We start from the raw sequence: 25105 nt of genomic DNA on the forward strand, positions 1-25105 counted from the left end.
CACAGTGTGCATGACTAGAGATCGATAAAGATTTTAGCTTTCCATCACAATCTGTAAAGTGAGACAAGGACAGAGGTCACATCTCTGTCCAAACGGGAATCAGGATAATTGCGTATATTTCTCAGTATATTCACTGCTTCGAGGCATTATCTCTGTCCAAGAGTGGATTAAGGAGAAGAAAAGGCTTGCGTTGCCATTAAGTTACAGCACAGAAGATGGCTATTTGGCCCATTGTGACTGCTGGCTCTCTGAAAGAACAGTCATGCAAGTTCTGGTACAATCACATTGCTTTTATATTCTGTGCCTCCATTTATAAACTCAAGGAACCCATTTGCTTTTATTACCACCTTATCAACTCTGTTGAGTTGAACAGTAGCCTTGTGGTCATGTTACTGGACTAATAATCTCGAAACGTGAGTTCAAATCCCACCATGGCCGGAAGGAATTTAAATTAGGTTCATTAAATGAATCTGGAATTAAAAGTGAGTAACAGTGATCATGATACCATAATTATTGTTGTAAAACACCATCTGGTTCATTAATGTCCTATAGGTAAGGAAATCTGTCATCCAGCAATGTGGTTGACTCCTAGCTGCCCTTTGCAATGGCCCAGCAAGCCACTCAGTGGAATTCAAGAAGGCAAATCCCCATCATCTTCTCAAGGGGAAATGAGGGAGGGGCAATAAATTCCAGCCATGAATGAACAAAATAAGGGACCTGCCACCTTTAGGTTTGGCCAAATGCCTCTCTGCTCATCTCCACATGACCCATACGTTACATTTCCTGGTGGCACAATGATCAAGGGTTGCGTTTAATTCTGAGGATACTAGCTTGGGTGCCAGTAAGTGGGAACTTCAGTAAGGAACGCAACAACTAAACGCAGAGTAGGTGGCGATGGAAGGTGTTTAGGTGTAGAGAGATTGTATTTAAACTACATAACATTGTGGTGTGAGCACTCATCCTTTTATTGTCGTGTTCAGAAGGTGCCAGTGTGTAGTACACTCATGTTCCTCCATCTTTGGCAGGAAGGGATCATTCTGGCTTCCTGTTATGGTGTGGTGAAGACAGCAGAGACAAGGTGTTTATAGTCTGGGATCCTTAAAAGCCCGTGTCTTTCGTGTGCAGACGTCAGTTGCAAGTTTCATGGACTGGTTCGCTTGGCTCTCAGTCCCTGTTCCAGAGTCAGTCCCTGTTCCAGCTTTAGCAATGCAAGATCTTCATGATGGCTTTGCGGAACTCCACGTTGAAGGTCGTGTAGATGATGGGGTTGATGACGTAACCCAGCCAGGCGCAGGCGCTGTAGAGCCCTGGCGGGATGTAGCACGTCTGGCAGTGGACGTTCAGGATGTGAATAATGAAAAACGGCAGCGAGCAGATGATGAAGATGCCTGCCAATCCGACAGAGAGAGAGAGAGGAAAAGAGTGTGGGCCATTTGTCATCGCAACACAGTGACTCGCAAAAGGGTTCCTACTCCACTCAGCTCCTCAACCATATGGCAACAGGGCATCCATTAATTACTTATAGTTGCTAGTTCTTTGCTAAAATTCACATTACATCTCTGGCACACAAGCTTACAAATTTGGTATCATCGGTATAGAATCCAATCCTAGAACATAGCGATTTCATACAACTTAGCCTATTATTCTAGATCATTGTAACACTATAGGACTCTGACTAATCTACTGGGAGTATGGTAACACTATACGCAGCCAATTAGTCTAGATCATTACATTTCCGTGCAGCTTGGCCTATTGCTCTAGAGCTTTGCGGTCTAGTGGAATGCAGCCTATTGTTCTAGATCACAGCAAAACCCATGAACTTGGACTGTTGATCTAAGTCATTGTGCTACAATGCAACTTAACCTATGGTTCTAGATCATTGTGCCACAACGAAACTTTGACTATTTTGCTAGATCATTTCCAGACTATGGAAGTTAGTCCACAGTTATAGAGCATGTAATTTCTCCTACAGCCCTAGATCATTTCAGGATCCATGGATCTATCCTGTTCTTATAAATCATTGAGACACAATGGAATCTCGTCTATTGTTCTAGATGGTTGTAACTACATAGAACTCGGTCTGCTGTTCTAGATCATTGTAAGAACCGATAGACTTTGCCTATTCTAAATCATGTTGACATGATGGCACCTAAAACATTGTTCGAGACCACCGAGGCTGTGGATCTTGGGCTATTGTTCTAAATCATTGTGTCTCGGTGGAACATAGTCTATTGTTCTGGTTTGTTCTAGAATCACCTAAGACAACCGCCAACCGTGTTGCTTTCTTCTCCTTCTGGTGGGACAGTTTGCTTTCACTGCTGATTTGGCCACTGGCACCTGTTTCTCGTCCGACACCCTCTGCACTTCAAAAGCGCTCCGCCTGAAGAACCTTGCTTGGCCATCGCACTCGGGGTCCCCGGATGCCTCGATGGAGGAAGGGGCCTTCCATTCACCAGCCATCAGGCAGGATCTGGAAGTGGTCCAGAGCTGGAAAGCCAGCAAAGTTCCTGTTGGCCTTGACCTCTCGGGAGGCCCCACAAAGCGGGCTCCCTCAGATTCTTCAGAGCAAGGGATTGCTTCTCGTACCAGTGTCTAGGATGCCAAAAAGAAGAGAAAATGGGTGTTACCAACAGCCAACAGCACAGACCAGAGCACACACAAATCACAGGAGAGGACAAGGAAGGGAATGACAAAAGGCCGTTGGTTCCAAGTCACCATTTTGTACATGGAGTGTGGGCAGTTAACTTGTTCACAGTATCATACTGCACAGAAGCCCATTAAGCCCATCAAGCCTCTGCTGGCTCTTTGAAAGAGCTTTCTAATTAGTCCCACACTTCCGCCCGCTCTTCGCCCAACAGCCTGACAAATCTTTCCCCTTCAACTATTTATCCAATTCCCCTTTTGAAAGTTCCTACTGAATCTGCTTCCACCGCCCTTTCAGGCAGCGCCTTCCAGATCACAGCAAATCACTGTGTAAAAATTAAAAAAAAATCTCCTCATCTCCTCCTCTTTCTTTTATTGATTCTCTTCAATCTGTGTCCCTCTGGTTACCGACCCTCCTGACACAGGAAACTGTTTCTCTTTATTTACTCTATCCGAACCCCTCATGATTTTGCCTACCTCGATTAAATCTTTCTCTTAACCTTCTCTGTACTAAGGAGAACAATCCCAACTTCTCCAATCTCTCCATGGAAGGGAAAGGAATTAGGGTTCTGTGCGATGGAAGTGGATCGATCTACTGACATTCTGCGCAATAGGAGTGAAGGACAAGGGGCTTGTTCCATTGGGATTGTGTACAATGGGATTGAGTGGGAAGAGGTTTGGGTCCATTGAGATTTCGTGCGATGGCAGTGAATGGGAAGAGAGTTGATCAATGACCTTTGGAATGATTGATGACCCTAGTGACAAGTGGGAATTTCGGCCACTCAAATTGAACTGGGAATTTGTCAATCAGCTCCGAGGATTCTGATGTCTCCAGATGAGGCCTTACCAATTTCTTTTTACTCACGCTGGTGCTCCCGTTTGATTGGACCATTAAAGTGCAAAGTTTGACATCTTCCGGGTGTGTGCACTTATTCTGAAACTAAATAAAACAAAAAATGGAATTATCGACCCTGGCAACAGTGTAGGCACGAACATGGATATAAATACTTCATATCGGCCATAAAGAAAACCCATTGTTTACAATTTGAATTGAGAGATTGTCCATTAAATAGGGCAAAAATCCTTTCAAAATTACTGACTTAAGTATTGCATTTTAAAAAAAAATTATTCGTTCATGGGATGTTGGCTTCACCAGCTGAGCCAGCATTTCTTGCCCATCCCTAATTGCCCCTTGAGAAGGTAGGGCTGACCTGCCTTCTTGAACCGCTGCAGTCCATGCGGTGTAGGTGCACCCACATTGCTGTTAGGGAGGGTGTTCCAGGATTTTGACCCAGTGACAGTGAAGGAATGGCCGATATATTTCCAAGTCAGGATGGTGCTTGACTAGAAGGGGAAATTCCAGGTGGTGGTGTTTCCATCTATTTGCTACACTTGTCCTTCTAGATGGTCATGGTCGTGGGTTTGGGAGGTACGGTCTAAGGAAGCTTGGTGAGTTGCTGCAGTGCATCTTCTAGATGGTACACTCTGCTGCCACTGTGCGTCGGAGGTGGAGGGAGTGAATGTTTCAGCTGAAATATGATTGTGTGAAACGTACAGTAATATTGCACAAGGAAATTTCACTCTAAAAAGCATGTTTTTTAAATAATAAAGCAAGATACTGTCCCCTTCAAACACTCCCAGGACAGGTGCAGCACGGGGTTAGATGCAAAGTAAATCTCCCTCTACACTGTCCCCATCAAAATCTCCCAGGGCAGGTACAACATGGGGTTAGATGTACATTTCCCTCTATGCCTGCCAATCTGCAGCCTCTTATAAATGACCAACATCCTATACTTGTGGTGACATCACTTCCCCAGTCATCCTGTATCCTCCATTAAATGGCAGGTTGAAAGCAACTCTGCATCATGGCAGCATGTCTGATACAAAATGGATCGAAGCCACTCTAACCCATGTCGACTTGAACCCGTGCAGCCTCTACACAAAGCGAACTTGGGCAGGATTTAATCACGGAGTTTAGAGGTTAAAGGTCAGTCACTTACACCACGCCCACTACGCACATTCCCTCATTTTAATACTTGAGCTTGTTATTTACTCTTCCGACCTTTATGGGTGGTTGGGTTTCATGCTCCATGGCAACGCTGATCCTCTTAGCTGCCACGCGCTTCCTCCTCCGTCTCAGCATGGCATAGATCTGGACGTAAACTAACAGCGTCACGATGAAGGGAATGTAGAAGGAGACAATAGAGGAATATAAGATGAAAGAAGTGTTCATGATGGCACAGATGGTCTCGTCCCTTTTATCTGGAAGAGGACAGAGCACATTCCTGGTCTCCATAATTGCAAAAACTGTCATTGAGTCACTGGGGAAGATGTAACTAAAGGTTCACAAAGATGGCACTCGAATTACGAGCTTATAACTACCAGGCAAGACAGAACAGGCTGGGGCTCTTTCCTCTAGAAAAGAAGGCTGATGGGTGACCTGATAGAAGCCTTTAAAACTATAAAAGAGTTTTGACAGGGTGAACATAGAGAAGCTGTTTCCACTTTTGGGGTGGGGTGGGGTGGGGGAGGGTAGGGCTGGTGGGAGACCAGAACTAGACGGCCATCAATATAAGATAATCACTAGTGTTGTATGTGCCTGCATGCCACTGTAATGTAAAGGTGCACGGCAGAGTAAGGGTTAGAGAGGGACTGGAGAATAGCACCACCCACGGTATGATGTATAAGGTCACATGGTAACAGACTGAGAGAACAGTCTAGATAGAACGCTTTGGAACCAGCCTGTATGGAGGTAGCAGCGCCATGCATGACAGTAACCTGAGATCTGTAAATAGATAAAGAGTTCATGTTTAAATCTACAAGTCTCAAGGTCGCATTGTTGAGACACCACCGCGCACCATAATACAACATGGTTGGCAGTGGTGGGATACCAGCACTATCAGCATAGTGCAACAACTAGTAAATCCAATGGGGAATTCAGGAGAAACTTCTTCATCCAGAGAGTGGGGAGAATGTGGAACTCATTCCCACAGGGAGTGGTTGAGGTGAATATTATCGATGTATTTAATGGGGAAGCTGGATAAACACATGAGGGAGAAAGGAATAGAAGGAAATGGTGATGGGGGAGATAAAGAGGTGGTGGGAGTGGGCTCGTGTGGAGTATAAATTCTCCTCCTCCCCCCCTCTGCTTCTTTTCCCGATTCTCTTCCATCTGTGGTCCTCTGGTTACCGGCCCTCCTGCCACTGGAAACACTTTCTCCTTATTTACTCTGTCAAAACCTCTCATGATTTTGCATGCCTCAATTAAATCTCCCCACGAACCTTCTCTGCTCTAAGGAGAACAATCCCAGCTGATCCGGTCTCTCCATATAACTGAAGTCCCCAATCCTTGGGATTGCTGTGAGAATTCTCATGCCCCTCCCTTACCATAAAAGGAGACAATAGAGGAATAAAAGATGAAAGAAGGGTTCTTGATGGGCACAGTTTACCAGGGTGTTTTTTTAGCTCGAAGAGCAGCGGGCATGAGATGGCGAAGGACAGCATCCAGACCATGGTTATCATCAACGTGACTCTCTGCTTGGAGCTGCAACGGGTATTGTATAGCATTGGCATGGCAACCGCTGTATACCTGCAAGGGGTGGACAAGAAACAGGTTAGAGCTGTTGATGAACCGGATGGTCTTTAAAAAGCTCCAAAATAGGTGGTGAGTGAAGCAGGGAAGTAAGTTCAAAAGGCCAAATGGCCTACTCCTGTAGCCATGGCAACCAAGGGAGGTTGAGGATGAGGATCCATTGATCAAATCGGAAAAAGATACACATTATTCCCAAGATCTAGCAAACAACAAGACAAATAGGAGCAGGAGGAGGCCATTCGGCCTCTCGAGCCTGCCCCACCCATTCATTAAGATCATGGATGATGTTCTACTTCAACTCCACTTTCCCACCTTCAGTGCCCAAAAATCTATCAATCTGAGTCTTGAGTATACCCAATGATGGAACATCCATTGCTCTCTGGGGTAGATAATTCCAAAGATTCCCAACCCTCTGAGTGAAGAAATTTCTCCTCATCTCAGTCCAAAATGGCTGATCTCTTATCCTAAGACTGTGACCCCCACCATTGTTCCAGACTCCCCAGCCAGGGGAGGGGGTGGGGGTGCGGGGCGGGGGGGGGGGGGGGGTGCGGGGGGAGTTGGGGGGGGGGGTGGTTAACAGCCTCCCAGAATCGACCCTGTTAAACCCCCGAAGAATTTTATATATTTCAATTAGATCACCTCTCATTCTTCTAAACTCCAGAGAATATGGGGCCATTCTACTCAATCTCCCCTCATAGGACATCCCTCTCATCCCAGGAATCAGTTTAGTTAGAGTTATGGATGGGGTTAGGGAGTTAAGGATAGGGTTAGGGAGCTAGGGTTAGGAGTAGGGAGTTAAGGATGGGGTTAGGGTTAGGGGTAGTGAGCTAGGGGTGGGGTTTGGGGAGTTAGGGATGAGGTAGGAAGTTGGGGATGGGGTTATGGCTGGAGTTGGGAGTTAGGGATGGGGTTGAAGAGTTAGGGATGGGGTTAGGGAGTTAAGATTAGGGATAGGGAGTTAGGGATGGGATTAGGGAGTTAGGGTTGGGTTTAAGATTAGGGGTAGGGTTAGGGATCCAGAATTGTGCACAATATTCGGGTGTAGTCTCACCAAAGATCTATATAATTATTTTAAGACTTCTTTACTTTTATATGCCAATCCGTTTGCAATAAAAGAGAACATGCCATTTACCTTTCGATTTCCTTGCTGTACCTATATGCTGTAATTTCTGTAATTCGTGTAGAAGGACACCCAGGTCCCTCTGCATCCCAATATTTCCCAGTTTCCCATCATTTCCAACCAGGATCACAAGCGGGACAGCCTCTCTCATGGGAGGGTCCCATTCTCTATCGAGCTTCAGGGAGGAGGGGGGGAACCTTGTCAATGCACATCTGGAGAACCTGGAGCCATGAAAGGACCTCTCGCTGGCCGTTGGGTCTCGCTGGCCCCACTCATCCCAAAACTAGGGGGCCCAGGGAAAGTAATAGAGGAAGGAGGGAGGGTGGTGTGTAAAGGCCTGAGGAGGTAGGTGGGGTGGGGGGTGCGGCAGTGAAGAGTGGGAGGAAGAGTCTAGCTACCCTTGTGCAGCCCAGAGGGCACTCCACTAACAATGGCAAACGTGTGTCATGTACCCCACTGGAACCCTGATGTGTATGAATTCAGATGGACACATTGCAAATTATGAATTAGGAGCAGGAGTCGGCCACTCGGCCACTTGAGCCTGTTCTGCCATTCAATAAGATCATGGCTGACCTGATTGTCACCTCAACCCCACATTCCTGCCTACCCCCGATAACCTTTCAACCTCTTGTTAACCAAGAATCTATCTAGCTCTGCCTTAGAAATATTCAAAGACTCTGCATCTACCGCCTTTTGAGGAAGAGAGTTCCACAGACTCACGACCCTCTGAGAGAAAAAAATTCTCCCCATCTCTGCCTTAAATGAGCGACCCCTTATTTTTAAAACAGTGACCCCTCGTTCTAGATTCTCCCACAAGAGGAAACATCCTCTCCACATCCACCCTGTCAAGACCCCTCAGGATCTTAAATGTTTCAATCAAGTCACCTCTTACTCATCCAAATTCCAGTGGATACGAGCCTAACCTGTCCAACCTTTCCTCATAAGACAACCCACATATTCTTGATATTAGCCTGGTAAACATCCTCTGAACTGCTTCTAACGCATTGACATCTTTCCTTAAATAAGGTGACCAATACTGTACACAGTACTCCAGATACGGTCTCACCAGTGCCCCACAGAACTGAAGCATAACCTCCCTACAAACAACCCCCCTCGCAATAAACGATAACATTCTATTAGCCTTCCTAATTACTTGATGTAAAAGCTATTAGCCTTTTGTGATTCATGCACTAGGACACCAAGATCCCTCTTCATCTCAGAGCTCTGCAATCTCTCACCATTTAGATAATATGCCTCTTTTTTATTCTTCCTGTCACAGCCCCGCCACCCGGTGCCAAAAGGGCTGGAGAAGCAAGTTGCCCGCTACCATTTTAAGTCTGTTGCTGTGCAGTTTCCGCTAGGTGGAGTGAAATTAAACCCCTTTTCCCGATCTTCTCAGGACTTGAAAGCACCGAAGGAGGCTATTCTTCATCTATTCTGCATTTCCTACACTACCAAAATCCGAGAGGTTATAGCTCTCAGGAAAGATTGAACAGGCTGGGGCTCTTTTCTCTAGAAATGAGAAGGCTGAGGGGTGACCTGATTAAGACGATGAAAGGGGTTTTTCGATAGGATAGAGAAAGTCTTTCTATTTGTGTGGAGTGAGACCAGAACTAAGGGCTATCAATATACGATTGTCACTAAAAGATGGGATAGTGGCATAGCATTAATGTCTGGACTACTAATCCAGAGGCCTAGCTAATGCTCTGGGGGCCATGGGTTCAATTCCCACCACAGTGGAAGTTGGAATTTAAATTCAATGAATAAATCTGGAATTGAAAGCTAGTCTCAGTAATGGTGACCATCAATTGTCATAAAAACCCTGTTTGTTTCACTGATATACTTTCGGGAAGAAAGTGTGATAGAGTTGATTTTCTAGGCAGCTTTGCTTGGTGGAAACGTTGAACTTTATTTACAAGACGGCAGCAGCAGTTACATGTGTGCATCTAACTCTATAATTAAAGATGAATTCTCTCCTCGAGGGTCCCCGTGCTGCTAACTCATTGGTCCGTACAGATCATGTGATCTTACAACACAGGGGTATTCTTAAAGCTACAGTCCTACGTTTATCAGAACTATAATTACTGTAGCCACCACCCACCCCCCCCACCACAACCTTAAACTTTTCTATCTTTTGTATTTATCTCATGCCATCACAATATTTACACAGGCCATTAAATTACAAATTCAGTTTTTAAGATGGTTTCCTGATCTGTGTGGAACATCGAAGCTCCACGACTTCCGATTCTTTTGCAGGAACCATATTCTCTGGAACCGCATTGACATCAGTTACCTCATTAGGCACAGGCAGTTCAGTGTCTTCCACTCTGACAGAGACATCGGGCATGTCTGTCCTTGGTTGAGCAACTTCAACAGGAACCATAGGTTCAGCAATGGTTACAGGTGGAACATCATTTTCTTGGGATATCTCTCTTCCTCAATGATCCACATGCTTACGGGTGATCCGGCCCTCCACTTCCATACGGTACGACAATGGTCCGGCCACAGAGCTTACTTTACCAGCTAACCACTTCAGTCCTTACATACACTGTTTCTCCAACAGTAAATTGTTGCTGATGACTATGCAAATCAGGAGTCGCTTTTTGGTTCCCTTGACGTTTCTCCATCTTATCCTCCAAATTTGGATTGTGTCTGTAGTGAAGTAGGAAACGAGCAAGTTTAGTTTCCGATGATCACCTGTTAACTTTTTCATTCTCGCCTTTTATTGTCTTTTCAGGACCTTCATCCTTTTTGTCTTCTGCTTTCTACCACAGAGTATAGTCTTGGCCTTCATCTTGACTTCACTGTCGGCCAGACTTCTCTCAGGTGATTTCTCAACTTGTCTTAATTCAGTATTTGAGTTACCCATGACTTCATTATCTACTCGCATCTTGGAATGTTCTACGACCTTTCCTTTCAAGGTCTCTTTCGCTTCATTCAGCTGATTCTTCAGCTCTTCTGTCTCCTTCGTGCATCTGTTGACTTCCTCCCGGAACCTTGAACATTGCTGCGTCTTCTGTGCCAATTCGTTCTTCAGTTTGCTCAGAGTGATGTTAAATTCTTTCTGCTTCTCTTCGTAATTTTGACCTGTAGGATCCTTGTAGTGTGTGAGGATATTTCAACAGGGTTTTTCTTTTCTTTGCGAAACTCACTCGCTTCAACTTGAACTCCGTAATTCAGCAGAGTCGCCTTGAGTTTCTTCTGCTGTTCTTCCATGTTGTTGTTTAAGACAGTCTTCATTTATTCAGGTTGCTGAATAGCTACACATTCCATTTGCATCCAGGTGCGGTCCTTGGACTCTCCAGGCTCTTTCTGAAGGACCTTACCTTGTTCCTTTTCCAACTCAGGAACTCTTCCTGCTTCCTTTTGAAATCTTATTGGCCAATCAAGGTTAGTTTATCTCAACCAATTTCGACGTAGAAGGCTTGGTCCTGTACCTTCTAATACCATCATTGGTAGTTGTGCTGTTTGGTGTCTCTAATAAGCAGGTACTCTGGTGATACCTTATACCTGGATTTCTTCGACTGTGTACGTTTTCAACTTGGTAGACGTTTGTTCCAAATTTAATTGTTGAGCACCTTTATTTAAATATTTGAAATTGTGTTCTCCTACTACAGTGGTAGAAGCACCAGTGCCCACTTCCATTATTAAGAGTTTCCCATTCACCTGTAAAGTGACAGTGACTGGCTCTGTCTTCCCAACTCTCATGTTGAATAAGGATTAAATGTCAGAATTGGTTGTTTCTGGCTCTTCCACACTATATACTTCATTGGGCTTTGTTTGTTGCCCGGAAGCCTGTTTTAATGTTGTGTTGCAATGTTTCAATATGTGTCCTCTTTTGCGACAAAAATAACACTTCACCTTTTTAAATTGCCAATCGTTAGGAGTGTGATTGTTTCCACGTCGATAAAACTTAGTTTTCGAATTTGCTAATAAACTGGTTCCTCAATTTTCGGTTAGCGGGGGCTGTTTCCCGCTTCACGGCGGAGTCCTGGATTTTCGCGCCACTTTCAGTTGACCGTTCCCGCCCAACTAGGAAAATGGCGCCATTTTGTGCACCTTGAATCGCTTGTGAATCCCTTCCAGCGCTTTCCATCGCACGTACTATTTCTAACGCTTTCTTAAAATCAAGATCCACTTCAGTCAGCAATCTTCGCTGAATAGCATCCTCTTGCACGCCAGAGACCAAAATAATCTCTGAGCATTTCATTCAGGCTTTCACCAAAATCACAATATTCTATGAGTTGTTTTAATTTCGCCACATAGGTAGCAATGGTCTCTCTTGGGGCTGTATTCAATGAATTGAACCTGAACGTCTGCATTGTGACTGAGGGTTTGTGTTGAGAATGTTCCTTATTGTTACTAATTTGCTGAGAGTCTTCAAGTCAGGGGCACTGGGGGCCGTCAAGCTTCGAATTAAACTGTAGGTTTTGCGCCCACAAATACTCAGGAGAATCGCTCTCCTCTTTTCCTCCCCTGTGGTTAAAGGTACAGTCCTATGTTTATCAGAACTATAATTACTACAGAAAACCCTTTTATAGACCCACAGAGATGTGGTTGACTCTAACCCTAACACTGACGGGTCATTCAGTTGAACGGTGATATTGACCTTGCCAGCGGATGCCCACATTCCTAAAAATAAATCCAATGGTGAATTCAGGAGATACTTCTTTACCCAAAGATTGGGGAGAATGTGGAACTCGCATCCAGGGAATGGTTGAGGTGAATAGCATCAATGAACTTAAGGGGGAAGCAAGATAAACACACGAGGGAGAAAGAAATAGAAGGATATGGTGAACGGGGTGAGGTGAAGAGGGGGTGGGAGGGGGCTTGTGTGGAGGAGAAACACCGGCACAGAGCAGATGGGCCGAATGGCCTGTTTCCGCACTGGCGAACGCCACTGAAAGCCCTCCGGTTACCTGTCGATGCTGATGGCACACAGGCTGAGGATGCTGGCTGTGCACAGCATCACGTCCAGTGTCACAAAGATGTCACAGTGAACCCAGCTGAAACGCCACTCACCAACCACCTTTAACCAGAGCAAAGTACAAACAGCATCAGCAACAGTTCACAGCCAGGGTAGCATCCCTTCAAGCAAACCCTTCCACAAGATCACAGAACACCTCCAGCCATCCGGACGTCTGTTCACTGACTGGAGCTCTATATCCAGCCTTAAATCCAGATAAAAGATCTGCATTCCTACAATGCCTTGCCCTTTGGTTCTGACCTGAAACGTTAACTCTTTTCCTCTCCGCAGATGCTGTCAGACCTGCTGAATTTTTCCAGGTATTTTTATTTTTGTTTTGGATTTCCAGCATCCGCAGTTTTTTGCTTTTACATTAATTCTGTTTCTCTCTCCACAGGTGCTGGTTGTTTCCAGCATTTTCTGTTCTTATTTCGGATTTCCAGCGCCCTCAGTATTTTGTTCTTCTACTGCCTTTGGGCACAAGACACCTAAGAGCAGTGCTTCTAAAATACTTCCGTTAGTCGACCACTTTTGCAGGTGGCGTGGGAGGGGCGGGGGGGGTTGGGGGGGGGCGGCTGCAGGGAACAGAGCCCAAGGGCCACCAACCGATCCTACCCCACCCACTTTCAATTGTCTTCCCCAAATAAGCTCATCAGAATTAACGGGAAGAATGGCTCCAAGGAATATGTTTATGGAAACTGAAGCTCATCCAAACTCAATTTTAGAATTCTCATCCCTGTTTTCAAATCTTTCCTTGTGCCCCATCCCTATCTCTGTAACCTCCTCCAGTCCCTACAACCCTCCCTATCTCTGTAACCTCCTCTAGTCCCTACAACCAACCCCATCTCTGTAACCCCCCCTACAGTCCCTATAACCCTCCCTATCTCTGTAACCTCCTCCAGTCCCTACAATCATCCCCACCTCTGTAACTCACTCCAGTCCCTACAACCCTCCCTATCTCTGGAACCTCCTCCAGCCCCTATCTCTCTCTTTCTTTATATCTCTCTCTCTCTCTCTTTCTTTCTATCTCTCTCTCTCTCTCTGGCTTTAAGAAGTTACTTAAAACCTCACTCTGTGAATGAGCTTTTGGTCACCGGTCCCTCATATCTCCTGATGTGGCTCGAGGTCAAATATTGTTTGATAATCACTCCTGTGAGGCACCTTGGAGACACTTCATTAAATTGAAGGTGCTGTAGAATCATAAGTTGTTGTTGAAATTATAAACTTTCTGCTGCTGTTTTGCTGTTGACAGATTTGCACTCACTGACATTCTCATTAAATAATACATAAATTATTAACTCATGCCAGAGAAAAAGCCTAGACATTTTCATATTCTATACATGAATATGCCAAGAGAACGTGTTGATTTTAATCATTTGAATATGTGCTCTAACATCATCTTAACAATCTTCTGTTGAGAAACTAACACTTATTCTGCACCTACATTAATCAAACTTGGAGAACATTAGCTTAACACTTGGGTCGTTTTATGCATTTGTCACTGATGTGGTGTCTTTGATGAACAGACCACAGGAGACTCAGGTACAGGTTACGATCGTTTATTCGAGCAATTGCAAGGAGGGCACCATCTCAATTCAGCTTGAGACAGTATTCTGCTAAGCTACAAGTGTTCACCATATTTATACATTATTTGTCACATACAAGAACATCCTCCAGATTCCGATCTTGTCAACATATAGCTTTACATTAAACAGACAAGTCTCTGGTACAAAGGTACATGCATCATCTGACTCTATTTTCACCCAGGCAGAGACCCGCCTTCCTATCTAAACTGGGACCATCTGTCCTTCCCCTATCTGTTGAAGAGCACACTTAATATATGTTCTTGCCATCCTCTGACTCCAATCTAACTCCCAGGACCTTGCTGGTGATTGCAAACTTGCTGGTGTACAAAGTTTGAGAGTGCAAAAGGTTCATTTGGTTTAACTGTTTAATTGTTGATTTACTGATTTGCGCTGGCCTGCCTATAGATTCTAATTTAAGTAATTCATTCCCTTATAATGAATTCTCCCTTCCCATAAATTTGCATTTACTTTCTTCCCCCTAAAAGTCACTGAGGTCCATAGAGATACTACATCTCCATTGAAAAGAATATAAAAGGCGAAAATAGTAATTCGGGTAATTTCAAGATGAAGAATGTTCCAAGAGATTAAACGCTTGTGGACAATCTAGATAGTACAAAGTATAAATGAGTTTGACAAGCACTGCAGCAAATAATATTTACAGTAATTCTCATTTCCTATAAAACTAATTTTGCTCCAGATTTAATTTTGTGAGAATAGTGCGATTAGATATCCAGCGGAGACATTATACAAAATTAATTATCTAGCAGTTGGATGATAATGAATGAATATTTTATTATCTGTGCACTGTAGTTTCATTGTTTCATAGTTTCATCACAATAGTTTCATTGCGCCGGCTGATCTTATGTTTGCTTTTTCTTTATTTGAAGTGGTAATGAAAGCGATTGAGAGATGGGATTGCGAGATTCGCTCTTTGGAGGATTACAACACTCAGAAGAGTGCCCGACGGCTGTAATACTAACCCCCATCCATGACGATCGTTCAGCTGCCGAGGGTTGGCCACGACAATGTGGGAACGGCTTTTGCTAAGGTGGATAAGCCTTCGGTGCAAGTGAGCGTCACCAGCAGGGGGCGAGGTGAGGAAGAGCGACTTTTAATCACACAGCAAGTTGTTGTGATCTGGAAGGCGCTGCCTGAAAGGGCGGTGGAAGCAGATTCAATAGGAACTTTCAAAAGGGAGGAATCGGATAAATACTGGAAGGGGAGAAATTTTCAGGGCGACGGGGGAAAGAACAGCGGGGGCTGGGGGAGAGTGGGGCCTAATTGGATTGATCTTTCAAAAAACTGCAGCAGACTCAATTTTCTTTTTATCTTTTTCATGGGATGTGGGAGTCGCTGGCAAGGCCAGCATTTGTTGCCCATCCCTAACTGCCCCTGAACTGAGTGGCTTGCTCGGCCATTTCAGAGGACAATTAAAAGTCAACCACATTGCTGTGGGCCTGGAGTGACATGTAGGCCAGACCGGGTAAGGACGGCAGATTTCCTTCCCTAAAGGGCATTAATGAACCAGATGGGTTTTTACGACAATTGATGATAGTTTCATGGTCACCATGACTGAGACTGGCTTTCAGTTCCTGATTTATTAATTGAATTTAAATTCTACCAGCTGCCTTGTAGGGATTTGAACCCATGTCCCCAGAGTGTTAGACTGGGCCTTCAGATTACTAGTCCAGTGACATTGCTATTACGCCACTGTCTCTCCATTTGATGGGCCAAATGGTCTCTTTCTGTGCTGGACCATTCCAATGATGACCCAATCGAATGGTGAAAGAGGCTCGATGGACTGAATGGCCTGCTCCTGTCCCTATTGTGCACAGTTTTGGTCTCCTTACCTAAGATCTTGCCATAGAGGAAGTGCAATGAAGGTTCACTAGGCTGATTCCTGGGGTGGCAGGATTGTCATATGAGGAGAGATTGGGCTGACTAGGCCTGCATTCACTGGAGTTTAGAAGAATGAGAGGGGATCTCATTGAAACGTATAAAATTCTGACAGGGCTGGACAGCCTGCATACAGGGATGATGTTTCCTCTGGCTGGTGGGGCGGTCTAGAACAAGGGGTCATAGTCTCAGGAAATGGGGTAGGCCATTTAGGGCTGAGATGAGGAGAAACTTCTTCACTCAGAAGGTGGTGAACCTGTGGAATTCTGTACCACAGAGAAGTCACTGAGTATATTTAAGAAGGAAATAGATGGATTTCTAGACTCCAAAGGCATCAAGGGGTATGGGGAGAGTACGGGAGTGTGGCGTTGAGATAGAGGGTCAGCAATGACCATATTGAATGGCGGAACAGACTCCAAGAGCCGAATGACCTACTCCTGCTCCTATTTTCTGTAGCCAGGATTTTATGGCCCCACCGCGGCGTGTCTCTCCCCCAGCGGACGCGGCGAGCCATTTAAATCTCCATTTAGTTCGGCCGGACCGTAATATCCCGCCGGGCAAGAGGGGCCATAAAATCCTGGCCTACGTTTCTATACGGTCAAGTTCAGTCTTGTGTTGTTCACCAATCGCCTGGTATCTAAATGGATGACCAGAAGAGAGACCTTGTTCTGGCCGTGACTGATGCGCAAGTGACTGTCTCCAGGAAGGGAAGTGGGAAAAGGACTTAGGACCTCATTGACGGGGGGTGGGATCGCTGAGGCGTGATGTCGGTAGCTGCGAGGCCCAACGCCCTTCGGGGCCCTCCCGCCTTTCGATAAGCGGGACCGAACTAACGCTTTAACCTCCAGATAGACAACCCAGGGTATCACCAGCGTGGCCACCAGTAGATCTGCCACAGCCAGGCTGACGATGAGGTAGTTGGTGGTGGTCTACAGTGCCCTCTCCCTGGACACTGCCATGCATATCAACACATTGCCAAACACCACCACGAAGATCAGGAGGCTGAGCAATGCCGCGTAGAAATTGTAGCGATGCCTCCATTGCTCACCGGCCCCGTTGCTCCAGGGCCCCAGCTCCCTCATCTGCGAGTCATTCAGGGCGGCCATGTTTGGAGCAGCCATTGGCAGCAACCTCCGAACTCCAGCCTCCTCAGTAGCCTGCAGAGGAAAGAAGGCAAAGATTTAACCCCAACCAAGTGGGAAAATGGTGCAACAATACCGGCGATCCAGGCACCAAGGGTAAAAAGGAAGCAATTGTGGCAACAACAACTTATATTTATCTAGCGCTTTTAGCATGGCAAAGCGTCCCAAGGTGCTTCATAGGAGCATTATTACATTTGACACCGAGCCACATAAGGAGATATTGCGGCCAATAATTCGGTCAAAGAAGTCAGTTTATAAGGGGTATCTTAAAGGAGGAGAGAGAGAGAGAGAGAGTCAGAGAGGTTTAGCGAAGGAAATCCAGAGCTTAGGGCCCCTGGCAGCTAAAGACACGGCTGCCAATGGTGGAGCAATGGGAATCGGAGGATGCTCAAGAGGGCAGGATTGAGGAACGCAAGGAGGATTAAATCAGATGATCTGGTCATTAGCCGCCTTGAAGTTGGCGGGATCTTGCTGTGTTCAATTTGGCACTCGCCTTTGATACTTCCGTCATTTGTTCAAAAAGGCTTTGGGACATGGGCAGGTCCAAAATGCGAACAATAGTTCTCTAAAATGTTCACATAAACACCCCTTAAACGGTGCCTCTTAATCCAATCTAGTTGGCTTTGACCAACAGTAAAGATTATGGTCGGCGAAGGTGTCATCTCCGGATGTTCAACTGTAACTTAATCTGATTCCATTAAAACTGCCTTATCAAAACATTTATTAAATCAATAAAACCTCTTGTATGTCAAGCATTGTGCACAGACCATTTATAAGCACTAATCAGTTCACATGACGGATGTGTGTTCACAATACTTTGAGAAGATAATTATATGAAATCTATCAGCAGCCATGATATGAACTGCACAATTGTGGTCCCCAAACTATTGCTAACTCATTCATTGTATGTCGACTGGTCTACACACAAAATTAAATTACTCAATAGATAATGATCTGCAGTGGTATGATTATACTCAGGGACAAAAACCCACCGGTCTGCTATGCCCCCTCCCCTCTCTCTCTCTAGATTCTTTCCCTACATAAATCCGCCTCGTCCTCTCTACTTACTTCTTTGAAGACTGCATAATCCTCTCCTCTCTTCCTGCTAAGTGGACCTCCAATCCCAATGTAAACCACATGGGCCAATCTCACCGGATATCAACCAGCCAATCCTGTCCCTCAGGCCAACCCTCGGGTACCCTCCTCTCTCTTCCGAGGTTAAAAGCAGGTGAGAGAGGAAATGCGTGAGGAAGGAACGAGGGAGAATGGCAGGGAAGGAAGGATGGAGGAATGGACGGAATAAATTGGGGAAATTGGTTGTACGGGAGGAAGGAAGGAAGGGATGGTGGGAGGAAAAAATATGAGGGAAGGAAATAATAAACCACTGGATTCCATCCGACCCTTTCTCCCCTGTATAACCCACTGGATTCCACCCTGACCCTCTCTCCTCTCTAATAACACACTGGATTTCATCCTGACACTCTCTCGTCTGTATAAACAGGGAGAGGGAGAGAAGGACTGGGAGACCAGGGGAACGGGAGAGATGGAGAGAGACTGGGAGAAATGGGAGATTGGGAGAGAAAGAAACAGAGTTGGGATTCAAACCTTCAATTTTCCAAAGGCGGGTGTGGAAGAGAGCGAAGGGAGAGAGCGGGTGGAAGGTGGGGGGGGGGTGAGGAGTGAAGAGAGAGGTTGAGGTAGGGAGGAAGAACAGATTAGAGGAAAAGGAGGGAGAGAGAGAGAGCGAGAAAGGGAGATGATGAATGGGGATGGAAGAAAGGGAAAGGGAGAGAGACAGAGCGGGAGACGGGTGTAGTGGGAGAGGGAGAGAAGGAGAGGGGGACCAGGGGAAATGAGAGAGCAGGAGAGACGGAGAGGGAGACCGGGGGAGTGGGAGAGTAGGAGAGAGAGAGACCTTGGGGAATGAGAGAGCAGGAGAGAAGGAGAGAGAGACTTTTTTAAAAATTCATTCATGGGATTTGGGCTTCGCTGGCTGGACCAGCATTTATTGCCCATCCCTAATTGCCCTTGAGAAGATGGTGGTGAGCTGCCTTCTTGAACCGCTGCAGTCCACGTGGTGTAGGTACACCAAAAGTGCTGTTAGGGAGGGCGTTCCAGAATTTTGACCCAGTGACAGTGAAGGAACGGCCGATATATTTCCAAGTCAGGATGGTGAGTGACTTGGAGGGGAACTTCCAAGTGATGGTGTTCCCATCTATCTGCTGCCCTTGTCCTTCTAGATGGTAGTGGTCGTGGGTTTGGAAGATGCTGTCAAAGGAGTCTTGGTGAATTCCTGCTGTGTATCTTGTAGATGGTACACACTGCTGCTACTGTGCGTCAGTAGTGGAGGGAGTGAATGTTTGTGGATGTGGTGCCAATCAAGCGGGGCTGCTTTGTCCTGGATGGTGTCCAGCTCCTTGAGTGTTGAGGGAGCTGCACTCATCCAGACAAGCGGGGATTATTCCATCACACTCCTGACTTGTGCCTTGTAGATGGTGGACATGCTTTGGGGAGTCAGGAGGTGGGTTACTCGTCGCAGGATTCCTAGCCTTTGACCTGCTCTTGTAGCCACAGTATTTAAATGGCTCCTCCAGATGTTGGTAAGGAGGACTTAGGGTCGACGGGGCTGAGATTGCTGTTGTTGTTTCCGGTGCCTATGTCAATGCCAGATGGCCCATCCTGTTTAGTTCCTTTTTCGAGACTTTGTAGCGGTTTTGATACAACTGAGTGCCAGCTCGGCCATTTCAGAGGGCATTTAGGAGTCAACCACATTGCTGTGGGTCTGGGGTCACATGTAGGCCAGACCAGGTAAGGATGACCTCCTTAAAGGGGCATTAGTGAACCAGATGGGTTTTCACAACAATCAACAACGGTTTCATGGTTATCGTAAGACTTTTCATTCCAGGTTTTTACTGAATTCAAATTCCACCATCTGAACCCACCACCGTTCGAACCCAGGCCCCCAGAGCATTACCCTGGGTCTCTGGACTACTAGTCCAGCGACAATACCACTACGCCATCGCCTCCCCTAACTGGGAAGTGGGAGAGCGGAAGAGAAGGAGAGAGAGAGACCGGGGAGAATGGGAGAGTGGGAGAGAAGGAGAGAGAAACTGGAGAGAATGGCAGAGCAGGAGAGAAGGAGAGAGAGACCTGGGAGAATGGAAGGGTGGGAGAGAGACTGGGGGGAGTGGGAGAGCTGGAGAGAAGGAGAGAGAGACCCTAGAGAATGGGAGAGTGGTAGAGAGAGACCGGAGAGAACGGGAGAGCGGGAGAGAGAGACTGGAGAGAATGGGAGAGCGGGGGAGGAGAGAGAGACCATGGGGAGTGGGAGAGTGGGATAGAAGGAGAGACCGGGGTGTGGGAGAGTGGGAGGGAAGGAGAGACCGGGGAGAACGGGAAAGCGAGAGAGAGAGACCAGGGAAAATGGGAGAGCGGGAGAGAAGGAGACACCGGGGGTGTGGGAGAGAAGGAGAGAGAGAACAGGGAGAGTGGTAGAGCGGGAAAAAAGGAGAGGGAGACTGGTGGAGTGGGACAGTAGGAGGGAAGGAGAGGGAGACTAGGAGGGAAGGAGACAGAGACTAGGAGGAGTGGGAGAGAAGGAGACAGAGACTGAGGAGAGTGGGAGAACGGGAGAGAAGGAGACAGAGACTGGGAGGAGCGGGAGAGCAGGCGAGGAGAGGAAGACCAGGGGGAGTGGGAGAGCAGGAAAGAAAGGGAGGGAGACCAGGGGGAGTGGGAGAGCAGGAAGGAAAGGGAGGGAGACCAGGGAGTGGGAGAGAAAGAGAGAGATAGAGACTGGGGAGTGGGAGAGCGGAAGAGAAGGAGAGACTGGTGAGAATGGGAGAGCGGGTGGGAAGGAGAGGGAGACCAGGAGGAGTGGGAGAGAAGGAGAGGAAGACCAGGGGAAGTGGGAGAGCGGGAGAGAACGAGAGGGAGAGTGGGGAGAATGGGAGAGTCTGAGGGAAGGAGAGAGAGACACTGGGGAGAGTGGGAGAGCGGGAGAGGAGGAGAGGGAAAACAGAAGAAGGAGAGGAAGGCGGACATGACAGAGAACCAGAATAAAACAGTGACAAAAACAAGCAAACGTGTTAGTGACTGTGGAGAGTGCACAATCCAGTGTGTGGGCAGAAAGAAATGAATCATAAAATCTTACAACACAGGAAGAGGCCATTCAGCCCATTGTGCCTGTGCCAGCTCTCTGAAAGATCTATCCAATTAGTCCCACTTCCCCCACGTTGCTCTTTCCCCCATAGCCCTGAAAACATTTCCCCTTCAAGTATCTATTCAATTCCCCTTTTGAAAGTTCCTGTTGAATCTGCTTCCACCACCCTTTCAGGCAGCACCTCCCATATCACAACAACTCGCTGTGTAAAAAAAAGAAATCCCCCTTATCTCCCCCTCTGGTTCTTTTCCCGATTCTCTTCAATCTGTGTCCCTCTGTTCACCGACCCTCCTGCCACTGGAAACAATTTCTCCTTGTTTACTCCAGCGAAAACCCTGATGGTCGTAGGGAAGGTGTCACGATATCAATGCCCAATCATTTACAGCTCAAATAGCTGACTGTGAAGGTGCCAGGCTTTACCAGGTGTGGCAGGAGTGCACCAGCAGCCTTTTCCTGGCTCCGTACTGATTTCCCCGGAGCTGTGCCGAACCCATAAGACCATAAGACCATAAGACATAGGAGCAGAAATTAGGCCATTCGGCCCATCGAGTCTCCTCTGCCATTAAATCATGGCTGATAAGTTTCTCAACCCCAATCTCCCGCCTTTGCCCCGTAACCTTTGATCCCCTTACCAATCAAGAACTTATCTATCTCGGTCTTAAATACACTCAATGACCTGGCCTCCACAGCCTTCTGTGGCAATGAATTCCATAGATTCACCAATCTCTGGCTAAAGAAGTTTCTCCTCATCTCTGTTCTAAAAGGTCTTCCCTTTACTCTGAGGCTGTGCCCTCGGGTCCTAGTCTCTCTTACTAATGGAAACATCTTCCCCATGTTCACTCTATCCAGGCCTTTCAGTATTCTGCAAGTTTCAATTAAATCCCCCCTCATCCTTCTAAACTCCATCGAGTATAGACCCAGAGTCCTCAAACGTTCCTCATATGTTAAGCCTTTCATTCCTTGGATCGTTCTCGTGAACATCCTCTGGAACCTCTCCAGGGCCAGAACATTCTTCCTGAGGTATGGGGCCCGAAATTGCTCACAATATTCTAAATGTGGTCTGACCAGAGCCTTGTAAAGCCTCAGCAGCACATCCCTGCTTTTATATTCTAGTCCTCTCGAAATAAATGCCAACATTGCATTTGACTTCCTAACTACCGATTCAACCTGCAAGTTAACCTTAAGAGAATCCTGGACTAGAACTCCCAAATCCCTTTGCACTCCAGATTGCTGAATTCTCTCCCCATTTAGAAAATAGTCTATGCCTCTATTCTTCCTACCAAAGTGCATGACCTCACATTTCCCCACGTTGTATTCCATCTGCCACTTATTCGCCCATTCTCCTAACCTGTCCAACTCCTTCTGCAGCCTCCCCGCCTCCTCAATACTACGTGTCCCTCCACCTATCTTTGTATCATCTGCAAACTTAGCCAGAATGCCCTCAGTTCCTTCATCTCGATCATTAATGTATAAAGTGAAAAGTTGTGGTCCAAATACTGACCCCTGCAGAACTCCACTAATCACCGGCCGCCATTCTGAGAAAGACTCCCTTATCCCCACTCTCTGCCTCCTGCCAGATAGCCAATCTTCTATCCATGCTAGTACCTTGCCTCTAACACCATGGGCTCTTATCTTACTGAGCAGCTTCCTGTGCGGCACCTGGTCTAAGGCCTTCTGGAAGTCCAAGTAGATAACATCAATTGGCTCTCCTTTGTCTAACCTACTCGTTACCTCCTTAAAGAATTCTAACAGATTTGTCAGGCATGACCTCCCCTTGATGAAACCATGCTGACTTTGCCCTATTTTATCATGCACTTTCTAGTATTCTGAAATCTCATCCTTAATAATGGACTCTAAAACCTTACCAACGACCGAGGTTGTTGAACCCACTGCCTGAGAAACAAACTTCCGGTGCTCCAGAGCTGTCCCCCATTCCCCACGAGTGAGGCAGTGCGGCACCTTCGAGAGGGAGTGGGTTACCACAGGGCGGTACAAATATGTGTTGACAGGACTGATCCCAACCAGTTTGGATATAGAAAGAAAACTTGGCAGAAATGTTGCTCCCATTCACCAAATTTGTGCAGCACTGAAGGAGACCATTGAGCCCATTGAGTCCGTGCCAGCACTTCTGACGAGTGATCGGGTTAGTCTCACTACCACAACCCCCACCCTAACTCTTTCCCTTAAATGCTATTCACCTCGACCACTCCCTATGGGAGCGAGTTCCACATTCTCCCCACTCTCTGGGTAAATTCTCCTGAATTCCCCATTGGATTTATTAATGACTATCTGATATTGATAACTACTAACCACCCCTACCCCCACCGCCCAGTTCTGGTCTCCTCCACATCTTCTCTACGTCTACCCGCTCGAAACCCTTCCATCATTTTGAGGACCTCGATCAGGTCACCCCCTCAGCCTTCTCTTTTCTGGAGAAAAGAGCCCCAGCCTGTTCAGTCTTTCCTGATGGTTATAACCTCTCAGATCTGGAATCGTCCTTGTAAATCTTTTTTTGTTTTGCATCTTCTCCGGTGCCTCTATATCCTTTTTTATAATACGGAGGCCAGAACCGTGCACAATGCTCCCATTGCTCGATATAGGGTAGAACAAAATTTTTCAACGCTCACCCCCTAGAAATGAAACCAATTGCTTATTGCTCTTTTAAATGTCTCTATCAACCTGCATCACCAACTTTTCGCCACTGGCGTTTCATTCCTGTTTGCTCCCCTTGATAATTTGGTGTTGAAAATTTGGTAGCACACTCACTTCTGCTCCGTCCCGAGACTCCTTGCGAGTCTCCTTCCGCTCTTCCTTCCCTGCAGCATGCACATAGCGGAGAGTCTCACTCCGGCAGAGAGAGATGTTCTCGATCATTCAGGGCTGCACTGGTGCTGCCTGTACCGAACTCTCAGCACAGCCTGTCTCTCCCTTACATACACATACACACACACACACACGCACCATCAGAAACCTGCTCTCCTCAACATCATCCCTCTCCCTGACAGCTTGATGTTCTCTCACAATAAGCCAGACACCCAATCGGATTACAACTCAACATGCCAGAAATTAATTCCCCCAACTATGTTCATTCTGACAGTTGGAGTTTGTTTCTGCTGATGTTACTAATTGAACCGAAGTTTAGTATTCTGGTTATATAGCAAATAAATCTGCTTTGTTTTAAACATATTGTTGTAGATTTTTGTCTTTCCCACCTGGGTGTTTAACATCACCTGGCTGGAGCTCAGAAAGGACAATCTTGGGGAGGATCATACGGCAGGACCAGAACATTCAGCCTGGACACAGTCCAGGAGCACGATGACCATCCACATCTTGTCCCTGTTGGATGAAATCAAACACAGCGTTTATTCTCAATCTGGTTATCTGACATTTTCATTATATACAGTTCACACTGATCTTCATGATAACACAAATATTGCATTTCCATCCTTCATTTCCATTTCGCTAATATAAGATTTGTTTCCCACAAGTCTATCTAGAACATCATATGGACCTTCCCAATTAACATCCCGACCCGACCCCTTTTCACAAGGTTCTTAACCTGACTTCATCTCCCATTGAACAGTTAATGTAACGGGTAGGGTTGTTCTCCCTGGAGGTGTTGAGATGGGCAGTGCCATCTTCTCCACTGCCTGTAGTCCCACTGAGGGAGGATGCTGAGGTTTGTTGGAGGTTCTGGAGAAACAGGTCCTGAGTCTGTCGAGTAGCAATGGGGAGTGGGATCCCAAGACGATGCATAATCTGCATTTTCTGCCCTGTCATGAGCTGAAATGGGCTGCAATTGGAGGAGTGAACAGGAGGGGAGTGAATGGTCATTAACACACCAGGCAAGGCAGTTGACCTTGACCAGATCATCAGCTCCCTTCATGACAGCTTTTCTCAGTGCTGTTTTTATAGAAAAGTGAAGCCCTCGACTATCCTGCTAAGTGCTCGGTGGTAGGTGATGTGGAAATGTTGTTCCACACCCACAAGATGACGGA

At 46.5% G+C, this 25105-nt stretch overlaps 1 protein-coding gene and 1 pseudogene across 1 annotated transcript in view; both read right to left on the reverse strand.

Moving 5' to 3' along the window:
- LOC144674100 (uncharacterized) overlaps positions 1 to 25105 on the reverse strand; it is a 117629-nt gene that overhangs the window by 76263 nt on the left and 16261 nt on the right. The window lies entirely within an intron of this gene.
- Positions 1201 to 23981, reverse strand: LOC144674098 (D(2) dopamine receptor A-like; annotated as a pseudogene).

The sequence above is a fragment of the Cetorhinus maximus genome, unplaced genomic scaffold, assembly GCF_964194155.1.
Source record: "Cetorhinus maximus unplaced genomic scaffold, sCetMax3.hap1.1 HAP1_SCAFFOLD_554, whole genome shotgun sequence".
NCBI lineage: Eukaryota > Metazoa > Chordata > Chondrichthyes > Lamniformes > Cetorhinidae > Cetorhinus > Cetorhinus maximus.